The 11920-nt window shown below is 38.5% G+C and overlaps 1 pseudogene; it reads right to left on the minus strand.

Annotated features, from left to right (window-relative positions):
* Positions 1-228: 228 nt before the first annotated feature.
* Positions 229-1167, minus strand: LOC125292977 (annotated as a pseudogene).
* Between the last annotated feature and the right edge of the window lie 10753 nt (positions 1168-11920).

The raw sequence follows: 11920 nt of genomic DNA on the forward strand, positions 1-11920 counted from the left end.
ACTGAACTACGATCATGAATGATAGGCCTTATGTTCCTTAGAGGGCTACAATTTCTGTTAACACAGTTTATCATTCATAGTAAGCTCATACTGTACATAAATAACACTGGATTAATTAATTGTTTTGAGGAAACTAAAGAAATGGCTTCAACAAGAAAAGATCATATGTTTAATTCTAACAGGTATTTAAAAAGTAAAATACAAAGCCCACACAATTACATCACTATAAAAATATTCATATATAATATTAAAAAAAATACAATGCATGCAGTATTTATTGTGTTTATCTGTATTTAATGAACAACATGGCTGGGTGTTGGTAGACTGGGACATAAGGCAAGATTCTAAACCTCACGAGGCACTCTAATCAGTGGACTCTTCAGGTTAACTAGGCCAGCACAGATGGTTAAGATGTTGTCCAGTTTGATTGCCATGCTGATGGGAACGGTCTGGGATAAAATCTTAAAAGACCTTCAGTCTCTGGATTGCTCTTTCCGCGTGTATCGCGGACATTGGCTACTACTTCAGCCTGTGCGTGTGCCTCTCCTCATTTGTCAACTGATTGCCTGTAGGTGAATGCAGGGATGTTCAAACTGACCCTTCTCTCATCAAGCAAGTCTCGAATGGTGAACCCACGGTCCGCCATGACCTCATCACCAGCCCTCAGATAGTCTAGAAACCCACTGTCCATGGTGATAAACTTATCGCTGCTTCTGCCAGCATAGGCGTCAGATATAAACATGATAAGCCCATTAGGGGCCACAGCAGCGACGAGATATTTCACAGTGTTGGGCGTGATTTGTATTGGCTGAAAGTGTCACTCCTTGAGTCATGGTTTGTGGCTCTCTGCATGGCACTTTCGCACAGTCGATGATGCAGGTGGTTGAGGGTAGTTCCTCTGAAGCGACAAGGGCATGGTGGCACGAATGGTCTCTTTGGAAGCCATGGGATCAGGACTTTGAACTGTTCACCCATCACGTCAATCCAGTGACTAATCACAATGCTTGCCATGGATGTGGACACATTGAAGCGGTGAGCAATATCTCCTAATATTAGGTTTAGTTTTAACTTAATCAAGGTCATTAGGATTTGGTCAACAACAGGAAGGGTAATTGATGGCTTACTGAAAGGCAACAACACCGTCACTAGGGTGAAAAATTGAACCATCGCACTCCTGTATACAGCGGGACCTAGCATCATCAATGACCGTGGTGCTAGTCACAGTAGGACCCATTTCTGCCTGCGCACTGTGTGGCCTTGTCTACTTTAGCGGACGGTGTTGTTGAACAATGCGTGTGGTCAACATGTGACGGATCCTCCCATTGGGTCTGGGCATCTCGAAAATTTTGGTGTAGCAGGCTCGGCCTCACAGGCAGGCTGACAGGTTTCAGGAGCATCTAATAAGGGGACCAGAAAACATGGATGGAGCCAAATTAATGCAGACATAGTCCTCTCTCTAATAATCACAATGACAAAATTTGTACTACAACATTGCACTCCCTGCACACACACACACACACAATCATCATCACAACAGCCTGCCACCTTGCATTGTATTTATGATGTAAAGACATGCTGCGCACACATATTACACACAATTAATGATGTATATCGTGTGCATTATTTGTCCCATCTCCAAAAAAAAATCAACTGCCTTAGCAAAATACCGGTAGCAATGTTCTTCATAATTAACAGTATTTTCAGCTTCATAGCTAAAGTTGCTGAACTTACCCTCAGATTCAAGTCTGCATTTCTTTATCTGGGGGAGGCAGTTGTTAAGCTGGGTGAGTTGACGCCTCTTTGGCTGGGTAGTCGCGATTGTATCCCAACCACAACTCTGGGAAAAGGATTATCCTTGGTTGGTTTTTGTCCACAAAGTGATGGGAACAAACAAAAAATTGCGTGGTGGTTTCTTTACATTCAATGCCTTCAGCCAGGTCCTTGATTCCAAGTAAGCTATCAGGCTTGCGAAAAATGTGAACAATGGGCGCATGGACATTGCCTCTTTCGTAGCTGGTTTGTGGTGCGTAGCACTCTCTATCTAACCACTCGTTCAGGTGCTTTCTCCGGTTTTACAACCAACTACAGCACCGTGGTTCCCGAACCACTTTTCTTCATGTTGTAGCAGCTAATGGTTATATCCTCTTTGTCACAGCGATATCAGTGCCGATCGGGCACAACGGAGCAAGCTAGCAAAACAAACCCAGCCCGCCAGAACGGAAGTGGATTGCATTCGACGGAAGAAGTTCAGGATGTAGAGCGGAAACGGCTCAATAACTTGTGTATACATGTGTGAATGTATGAAACATATAAACTACACTAACGTTATAACGTTAACGTTTTAACATTAGTGAAATAGGCTAGTGGACGTTAGCACCTTGCTACGTTGATTAAGGAAACCCACTGTTAATCAACGTTAATATGTCGTCAACGTTACAGTGACCGGTTAGCTGTAGGTTTCGATAGATAACGACAATCAAACGGAGGCCTAATGCACTAACGTTAACGTTACATTTGTTCATTAGGCCTACTAACCAGCAGCGTTTTAACTAGAACGTTAACGTAAACCAGAGAAGTAAGTAGGCCTACAGATACTATGGCTCTGATTTTATTCGACATCAGGTCACTAAACACGGGTGTATAGAATCAAGCACCTAGAATAGATTATGAATGCAGACTGGTGCTTGATTATACTGTGTGAAGGAACCTGATGAAACCCATCATGGGTGTCATGAAGGGCATGAATAACGTGAATCATTGTTGATGGTCATAACGTTATAGCTTCCACCGTTCACATTTTAGTTAAAGCTAACAAATATACTCCTGTTTTTATTTTTACCAAATTTGTAACGTTGTTTACCGCTTGTTTGTGTATCAAATAGGCCATGGCTACGTTTTCATTCTATGCTCCTGATTCTTACGTAGCCTAAGTAAACACTATCAAGCTATCATAGTTCGTCTATTGATGGGTTTCATCAGGTCCCTTTCCACAGGTGTATACAATCAAGCACCTAGATTATGAATGCATTTGGTGCTTGATTATACTCCTGTGGAAAGGGAAAGGATAAAGCCATGAATAGGCTACTGTTAGGACAATTGCAGACATTCCTTGTATTGTTTTGGCATAACTGTTAAACTTGTTGCTTTTGTCTTTTAGGGACCAGACCAGTGGTGATGACCATGTATGACATTACGTGTGTGCCTGTCTGTGCACACCTGTCAACCATACATCTCTGACAATGTTGCTAGCAACATACTAACATACATTCTTACAAACATGTAACCATTAGTAAATAGAAAAAAAAGGGGTCCAAGGCACTCTTCTTCAAAAATATAAAAGCTTTATTTAACTGGCTAATTCATCATAGAAAGTTTAAAAACATAAGGAGAAGCAACCCACGCCAGCAGCACAAAGCTACCTTCTTCAGGGTGTGCGTCACAGACAAACAATTTCCCCTTTTGTAGGCTAATTGGAAACACCTGAGTGATATGGTGAATTACCACATGAAACATGCCAGAACAGTCCACTAGGTGGCTGGCTATAAATGTTCACATACAAAAAGACAAAAATAATCCACTAGGTGGCTATACATAAGTAAATATAAGCCTCAGAGAGAGTACAAGGTATAGAGAAAGACTATTACCAGTTAAGCCTAAGCAAATATATACAGAGAAAAAGATGATCACAAAAAAAGGACTGAAATCGATTTCTTCATTCAACCCAGGGTAAACTGTGGCCTGTAGATTGTATATGTAGAATGTTTCTCTTTGTAAAAGTAATTTTAATCGGTCACCACCCCGAATGTTCTTTTTAATAGTTTCTAAACCCTCTACCATAAGGCCTTCTGGATTGCAGTTGTGCAAATTTTGGAAGTGTTTTGCCATAGGGTAATCCGAATTAGCTTTTCTAATGGTGTTTTTGTGCTCACATACTCTGTCTTTAAGGCGTCTCTTGGTTCGACCAATGTAAAAGCATCCACATTTGCATGATGGCCTATATACCACAAACGTAGTATTGCAATTAATGAATGTTTTTATATTATGCGTCTTGTTTGTCTGGAAATCACAGAATTGTTTGCATTCTTTAATGTTGGAACAATGATTGCAAGATCCACATCTGTAGGTACCTTTTAACTGTCTATGAAGCCAAGTAACCTGCTTTTTAGCAGGGAGATGACTTGGTACTAGCCTATCACGTAGTGTGGGAGCCCTCCTAAAGCTGATTATTGGTGGTGCAGAAAACATTTCTCTGAGTACTTGGTCACTCTCGATGAGTTTCCAGTTTGAGTGTATTATCCTTTTTATAGGATTAGCTAAAGAGCTGTATTTTGTAACAAAATAAGCCTGGTTTTTTCTTCAGAGGACCGCCTTTTTTTTCTGGAGTAGCTCTGATCTAGGAATGGACTGAGCTTTCCTATAGGCATTTTGTATAGTTTCTGTGTGGTAGCCTTTGTGAAAATCGGTTAGACATTATCTTTGCTTGCACTTCATATTAAGTTATCAGTATCACAAATTAGTCTAAGGCGTTGGAACTGGCCAAAAGGTATATTATTTTGAAGCCAATTTGGATGGAAGCTATCTGCTTTCAACGTGGTGTTCCTATCTGTAGTTTTACGATATACAGTAGTATGGAGCTTACCATCATTACCACTAGAAATGGTTAGATCTAAAAAATTGATAGTAGTTCTGGAATATTCCATACACAATTTTACATTCCTGTTATTGTTGTTCAGATGATCATAAAACAGCAACAGTTCTTCATAAGAACCACCCCATATCAAAAAAATATCATCAATATACCTCCCCCACCATTTTATCTTGTCACTGTATTCGTTTGAATAGACAAAATCCCTCTCCCATAAACCTAAAAACAGGTTAGCATAGTTAGGGGCAAAGCATGCACCCATTGCTGTACCCCGAACCTGAATGTACAAAAGGTCTTGGAAAAGGAAAACATTGTTTTTTAATGTCCATTCGGTGAGCTGGATAATAAATTCAGAGGGAGGCAAAGAGTCTGTAGGCCTATTCTTCAGAAAATGCTGTAGGGCTTTCAGTCCATCGTCATGAGCAATATTAGTGTAAAGAGACTCCACATCTAACGTGACTAAAAAACAGTTGTCTGGGACATTCAAATCACTTAAAACCTTCAACACATGAGTAGTATCTTGTATGAAGGAAGGAAGCTGTTGAGCCAACGGCTTAATGTGAAAGTCTATGAATTGCGAGGCTGGCTCTGTAAGAGATTTTGAATATTGAATTGACCATTTATTTTTACTGACTGTCATATACTCTAAGCTAACATCTAACCAAGTAAGTGGTTTTAAAGAATACTGTAAAGACTGTGTAATCTGAATAATCATACTGTAAGTAATATAATGTTATACACAGCAGCTTTTTTGCATTTACATGCAATGGTAATTCCCTGGAATTGCATTTTCTAGTTATTACAGTGCATGAAAATGCACTGTACTGTTCTTCCTAGGCTTCTTCTTATTCTTCTTCTTCCATCGCGTTTAATGCAGCTTCAACCGTTTAGCAGTAGAAACTTCATTCAAACTATATTCGTGAGGTCTTACTTAGGACATGGGTGCTATGTATTTTTTTCAGCTTTGTAACTTTTATACTTTTAAACTATTAATTAAAAACTGTTCAAAATGTCCCCATAGACTTAACATGGGCTGATGACATCACAATAGAGCCGTTAAGCAATTAGAATCCTATGGCAGGTGTTCAGGCCACCTGGACCAACTGCCAGTCTCAGGCTTTAAGCATACAAACTGGCCCTATTAAGACTACACATCCTGTTCAACTGCTTCCTCTGCCAAAAACTGTTTCAAAATAAAAGTCCTCACTATAATATTTTACTGTTAAACAATTTAACCCTTTAAACTACTAACTGTTCAGCCATTGTAACTGTTACTTGTCATCAACTATGACTCCTACCCACTGTAGTTAGTTAGCATGGTTAGCATGGTAGCATATTAGCATGTTAGTTAGCATTTTTAGCAAAACTGCTAAAAATGATTAGCTAAGTTAGCTAAGTAACGTGGTTAGCATAGTTAGCATGTTAGCATGTTAGTTAGCATTTTTAGCAAAACTGCTAAAAATAATTAGCTAAGTTAGCTAAGTAATGTGGTTAGCATAGTTAGAATGCTAGCGTGTTAGCATGGTAGTTAGCATTTTTAGCAAAACTGCTAAAAATGATTAGCTAAGTTAGCTAAGTAACATGGTTAACATAGTTAGCGTGTTAGCATGCTAGTTAGCAAAACTGTTAAAAATTATTAGCTAAGTTAGCTAAGTAACATAGTTAGCATGCTAGCATAGTTAGCATGCTAATTAACATTTTTAGCAAAAAAACTTGGTTAACATTATTTTCTTTGATAACATAGTAGCATAACTGCTAGCAAACATTAGGGCCATTCCAACTGTTAGTTATCGTCAATTATCTACCTAAATAATTTAACTATTTAAATTATCCACCTATTTAACCGTTCAATCATTCCAACTATATTAAACCTTATCTACCAAGCAAATCATTTTAACTATATAAACTATCCACCTATTTAACTGTTCCAGTCATTTCAGACTATATTAAGCCCCATCTACCTAGTTCAGTCATTCCAACTATATTAAACCTCATCTACCTAGTTCAGTCATTTGAACTATATTAAACCCTCATCATGTTGGTTGCCAATTAGCACATCATCTGTTTTAACAATATATTTCACACCATATGTTTTTGCATTTTCATGCACTGGTAATTCCCTGGAAATTGCGTTTTCTAGTTATTATTACAGTGCATGAAAATGCACTGTACTGTTATTCTTCCTAGGCTTCTTATTACAGTGCATGAAAATGCACTGTACTGTTCTTCCTAGGCTTCTTCTTGTTCTTCTTCTAACGCATTTAATGCAGCTTCAACCGTTTAGCATTAGAAACTTCATTCAAACTATGTTAAATAGGTCTTACTTAGGACATGGGTGCTATGTATTTTTCAGCTTTGTAACTTTTATACTTTTAAACTATTAATTAAAAAAACTGTTCAAAATGTCCCCATAGACTTAACATGGGCTGATGACATCACAATAGAGCCAAGGCAATTAGAATCCTATGGCAGGTGTTCAGGCCACCTGGACCAACTGCCAGTCTCAGAACTTTAAGCATACAAACTGGCCCTATTAAGACTACACATCCTGTTCAACTGCTTCCTCTGCCAAAACTGTTTCAAAATAAAAGTCCTCACTATAATATTTTACTGTTAAACAATTTAACCCTTTAAACTACTAAACTTTTTAACTGTTCAGCCATTGTAACTGTTACTTGTCATCAACTATGACTCCTACCCACTGTAGCTAGTTAGCTAAGTTAGCTAAGTCACATTGTTAGCATAGTTGGCATGCTAGTTAGCATAGTTAGCATAACTGCTAAAAATGATTAACTAAGTTAGCTAAGTCACATGGTTAGCATACTTAGCATTTTAACATTGTTAGCATGCTAGTTAGCATAGTAACTTGGTTAGCATTATTATCTTTGTTAATATAGTCAGCATAACTGCTAGCAAACATTAGAGCCATTCCAAGTGTCAGTTATCGTCAACTATCTACCTAAATAATTTAACCATTTAAACTATCCACTTATTTAACTGTTCAGTCATTCCAACTATATTAAACCTCATCTACCTAGCAACCAATATAGTTTGTTTTTACTCTGTATGATATTTTACATCATATTTTTGCATTTTCATGCACTGTATTTCCTTCAGGAAATGTTTTTCTAGTTATTATTATTTTTCTTCTTCTAACACACTTAATGCAGCTTCAACCGTTTAACGTAGAAACTTCATTCAAACTATGTTACATAGGTCTTACTTAGGACATGTGTGCTATGTATTTTTCAGCTTTGTAACTTTTATACTTTTTAAACTATTAATTAAAAACTAATCAAAATTGCACAGACATGTTGAAATAACCGTTTTGTAGGTCTGGAGTTGGACAACAGAGTAACTTTTTCAGATTTTCCTAAAAGTTTATACTTTTTGAGAAATAGGGGATTAAAATGGTAAAAGCTCATTTTCCCGTGATAGACTTGAATGGCTGTGATGTCATAATGGCCTAAAGCCAGCTAAGCCAAGTAAGCTCCCAGAGTAGTTCCCCGGCTAATTAAAACACTGGCACAGGTGTCACCTGTGAATCAAACTGTCTCAGCTTCTAATGCATACAATCTGGTGCTCTCTAAAACTACAAGTGTTTGTATGGACTCAAAGATGAAGTGAGTTGATGTTGGAGGTCAAAGGTCAAGTCAATGAACACTAAGTGCGATATCTTAAGAATGCCTTGACATACATGCCTGAAATTTGGTATGAGTAGTTGTATGGATTCAAAGATGAAGTGAATTGATGTTGGAGGTCAAAGGTCAAATGTGAAAAAAAACACCTTCAGTGTTATATCTCAAGAACGCCTTGACACACAAGGTCTTTTTGAGGGTTTGTATGAACTCAAAGATTAAGTGATTTTAATAATGTTTTTTTTCAGGAATTTCCCCACCAACATTAAGCCAGCAGCTTTCCATCCACTATTGTAATTCCTCTGGCATTACATTCTAGTTTCTACTTGATGTTTCCTGTTTTGAGGCGAAAGTTTGATTTTGCAAGAGGAGTCAGAGGTTTTGTAAATAGTGCTTGTAAATAGGGTTTTATGTTTAATGCTTTAAGAAAATGGAGCAAAGTTTCAGAAATTGTGTTTTAGCAATTGAAAAAAACTGTAATTGTCATCACTTGTGTTTACCAGTATGGATGACATGTGCATTAGAGTTCAGAATGTGTTTTGAGAATGTGAATGTGTAAGTGGGATCTGCAAATTGTGTTTTACCATGTGAAATGGTTTAAGGTATTGACAACAGACTGAACAATTAGCTAAATGAGTTCAGGCAACTGAGAACCTTCTTCAGCCAATGAGTTTTAGTGTTTTAGCAACTGAGAAAAACAGTGAAAAACTTTAAAAAGTACTTCATAATGAGGGGGGAACTAATGTAGCCTAAGGTGTCTCTTATTTCATGTTGAGGTTTGCTTCCCAGCATGCATTGCCAGTCAGTTGCCTCGTTTATAGGCTATTATTGTTATTTTGAAACAATATGGTTGAAACAGTTTAGCTTAGGCTCAACTCTTACTGATGTTTTGAACAATAAATTGAATAGTTTATTTTTTTTAAAAAGAAACCGTGGACGTGAAACTACTAGTTCTGACCCAGTATAAAAGTCCAGCTGACAATTCCATTGTGTATCTTGTTGGAGGACATAAGCCTGAATGGTTGAAAATCAGCTACACACATAAGATAAGTTCATACATAGACTGTATGTAATTAATATCAAAATGGATAACCATGAAGATGTGATCTGATGATGTTACATAGGTTGTCTCTCTCCCACAGTAACAGAAATATCACCTGATCAAAGCATTTGCTGTGCCTACAGGTATTAATTGGCCTATGTACAAGTGCTGTAAGAAGAGTAGTTGTCATGTAAAGCACATACTATAATTTTATTATTGTTGCGGTTACGGATTGGCAAGTTACGTTGCGGTTACGTAATGAAACCTTTCACTTGAAGTTGTTAAGGACTGGCGACGTCGGTAACTTACGTTACGGTTACGAAATGGCACCTTTCAATTCCACGTTGCTACAACGTAACCTGATGTTGCAGATACGGATTGGCAACGTTGGGGAGTTACGTTGCAGTTACGAATTGTCACCTTTCACTTTGCATGTTGTGGCAACGTTGGATACGACGTTGTGGCAATGTATTTTGGGTCATTCAGTTACATTGCAGCAACGTACTGGCAATGTAACGGTGCTAGCTGGGTTGTTTTCTGCAGAAGCCTAGCCAAGGCTACAGATTAATTCTGAACAGTTATTTCTCTACTGGCTCAATTATCACACAAGACACTGTTTTGATTTGCGTAGTTGCGTTACCCCCAACACTGACAATAACGTAGACCGCAAATTAAAGCAACACCAAAGAACTTTCCCTCTGTCGCACGCACGCTATTTGTTTATCCAGCACCGGCTTTGCAAATAACGATGTCCACAGACAAGGTAGAATATTTTGCATGACTTATAGAAGCACGATGTATTGCGACATCAGATGCAAGTCAAATTTGTAGTTTCTTATGTCATATTCCATCGAACTACAGATCCGATACCCGATCTGCAAATTTACATAGTGCGGTTATAGCCGATAGAGGGCCACGAATGCAGAATTGCCGTTCACCCTGTTACGAGTTGATGAACCACTGAAACGATTTTGGAAACATTATTTTAATGTACAAAAAATGATTTGGTGTTGCTTTAAGAACTTTTACAGAGCCACCTTTTGAAAGTACTATTGCTGGGAATATAACCGCTTGGTATGGAAACGGCACTCAGCAAGACCATAAAGCGAGTAGTGAGATCAGCTGAACGTACCATCAGGAGTGCACTACCCAACCTAGAAAATAGAAAAACCATGAAAATACCTAACCTGGAAAAAATACTTCAGGAGGGTAAAGTACAGAGTAAAGAAAATCACCAGAGATCCCAGTTACCCCAACAACTGCCTCTTCTCTGCCCTATGCTCTGGGAAATGTTATCTTTGCCTGACGGCCAACACCGAGAGAATGCGGAAACGTTTTTATCCCCAAGCTATCCGGATACTGAATGAGGACTGTAGCAGGAGCACAAGCATGTTGGAAACACCTCATGCACTTATTGTCACTATATATACTCTGCATAATTGTATGTGACTAAAACATTTTAATTGAATTAAATTATGTACTATTACCTTGTCTGTTTTATGTTTTCTTTTTTATTATTCTTTAATTTTTAAACTTTTCTTTGACTATTGCCCTTCTATGCTTTTATTAGCTATTCCTGTTTGCTTGTGTTTATGTAAAGCATATTGAATGACCTCTGTGTATGAAATGCTCTATATAAATAAAGTTGGTTTGACTTGTCTTGAAAACTGTGTTGTTCTTTTTGTAGGTGGGTGTAGAGTGGCGAGTTCTGTCCCAGCCAGTGCTGGGACATCCATCTGCAGAGCAGCTGTTTTGTTTACCCATTAAATAGGAGAGGAGGTCTGAGACATCACTTACCCCCAGTTTACAATGCTGTATTAAAAACAATTCCTCAGCGCTATAGACAAACCAACTTACTCCACCTCACAGGCAGGTGTAGGCGCATCTGAAGTTGCTGGGAACACAATCTTCTCTGGCAAGCATACATCTACATTCAAGCAGTAATGTGACTTCATGCCATGACCTCAATTGACATTTTTTGTGTGTTAAAGGGACACCAGGCAAGCTTTTTCTCTACGAAACTCCCCCTCGCACGGTCTGAAGCTCTTTTCCTTTTCTTTGCATCTTCCGTCAAGGGTTTTCGCTGCTTCTTCGCTGGCTCTGCCAGTATACACACGTTTGCAACAAACGCTAGCATTTCGTTAGCCTGCCTCTGTGCTGTATGCAGGATGTAAACTGATCCTGCTTCGGTCGGCGGGTACGATACACCGAACTTGCAAGCGGGATATTCTTCCTACAGGCAGTAGGGGCGGGCGAGAGAGTCTTCATTCGCCCTGCAATGAGTCATTTAACAAAATACCGACTTACGAAGATGAGTAATTAACGCAAAAACGTTGCCTGGTGTCCCTTTAAATGCCAACGTTACTTCCTGTAGCATTGATTACAACTGATGATGTTTGGATGAACACCAAAACTTTTTGCACCTTTTATTCCTTTAACTCCAGTGTTAAATTAAACTTTTTAAAATAACTATAACCTGGATGCCTAAATGAACCTTCATAGACACCTACTGTAAGCAACACTGTTCCTAGAAGGAGCCAGTTTATAGCCTACAATATCACCCGGGCTACACTGGGTACGCAACTAATGGTCACC

Source organism: Alosa alosa, chromosome 4 (genome assembly GCF_017589495.1).
Source record: "Alosa alosa isolate M-15738 ecotype Scorff River chromosome 4, AALO_Geno_1.1, whole genome shotgun sequence".
Taxonomy (NCBI): Eukaryota; Metazoa; Chordata; class Actinopteri; order Clupeiformes; family Clupeidae; genus Alosa; species Alosa alosa.